The sequence below is a fragment of the Propithecus coquereli genome, unplaced genomic scaffold (genome assembly GCF_000956105.1).
Source record: "Propithecus coquereli isolate 6110/MARCELLA unplaced genomic scaffold, Pcoq_1.0 Scaffold90, whole genome shotgun sequence".
Lineage (NCBI taxonomy): Eukaryota > Metazoa > Chordata > Mammalia > Primates > Indriidae > Propithecus > Propithecus coquereli.
The window spans coordinates 2,492,615-2,494,081 of record NW_012155285.1 but is presented as its reverse complement, the minus strand read 5'-3'; the positions used below and the strand labels follow the sequence as shown (position 1 = coordinate 2,494,081).

Genomic DNA, 1,467 nt, shown 5'->3' with positions numbered 1-1,467 from the left:
GGTCTCACTGTGTTCCTTAGGCTAGCGTTGAACAGTTGGCCTCAAGCAATCCTCCAGCCTTGGCCTCCCAAACCATTGGGATTATGGGTGTGAACCACTATGCCTGGCCAATAAGATAAACTATGTCTTTAACATCCTTCAGTGTGGATACACTAATAATATACTTGAAACCTGTAGGACTTGACCAATAAGAACATCTGTTTATATTCAATTTATTTATTGCGTAGATTGCAAAATCTTTCCCCATAATAACTTTACAATAAAACACACTATTTTAAGCATAGAAGAGAAATGATTCTATTTTTATGTATACAAAAATTAAAATGTAAAAGAAGGTGATATCCCAGGGCCCTTAATATATAAAAAGGTAAACCCGTGACCTCTAGGCCATAAAAACCACATTTTTATATTCATATATTGATATGCTACAGTTTTTACTTAGTCATGAAAAAAATCTACTCCATGTCGCACTTGGATAGTTCCATTCATAACTTCTTCATACCCCTTTCTTCTTTCTCTGTGTTCTTAATCCTGTTTTCCCATTCTTAACACTCTTTTCCCCATAACTGCCCATTTCATTTGAAAACTTAAAATTCTCTCTATTCTTCAGTGGGTTTTCAAAGAAATGGAATTTGATTATATGAATGATGTTTTCAACTTATATTTTACATACCTTTGTATAATATCAGTGACATTACTGAATTCTTTTGATAACTTAATGGAATGTTATATTTTTTTCTTTAAATTCCTCAAAATAAATTACTAAAATTCGCATAAATCCTATTCACATAAATCCTGTAAAATTTCTAAATGTTTCCTCTATGTAAAAATGATGAAAAGTTATAAAAAAAATTAAAAGGATAGGATGTTACTTTTTAACTTCATGTTTCAATGCTAAACATTATGTATTCCCTACTGTGTAAGACAAGATGTACACACAGTTCTTTCCTCCTCCCCAATTTTCTCAATTATGTACATTTTTGACATTTCTAAGATTTGTGATAGTTACATTCTGTTCTATATCTGTAATTCTCAGAACTGGTGACTTTGGTTCTATATTAAGGTAGTTTTATCACAGTTTCTCCATTGAGTTTTTGATTCTTCTTTTTATGACTACATTTTGTAAAGGAGTTTCTTTTTCAGGTCATGTGTGCTATATTCTCTTAGTTACTATGCACGGGAGATCACCTATCTTTAGTCTTACTGCTTGCAGGAGAACTTAGGTAATGATGGCTATTTTATACCTATTCTATTAATATATTTCCATTTTTTTCTTCAGAATCATGTTTTATCACTATGTTGATTCCTTTGTCTCCATCTCAATCATCTCTCCTCTATTATACCTTCCTATTTTTGCTCTTTTTGTTTCATTTTGTGCGATTTTCTCAAGTCTGTCTTCCATGTTTCTAAATATGTTTTCACTCTTACTTATTTTATATTTTTTTACTTCCAAAGTAGTTCATCTCT

The 1,467-nt window shown here is 31.1% G+C and overlaps 1 protein-coding gene across 1 annotated transcript in view; it reads right to left on the bottom strand.

The window, feature by feature from the left end:
• The window catches only part of PTCHD4 (patched domain containing 4), a 283,263-nt gene that overhangs the window by 104,931 nt on the left and 176,865 nt on the right, over nt 1-1,467 (bottom strand). The gene's annotated exons all lie outside the window — the stretch shown is intronic.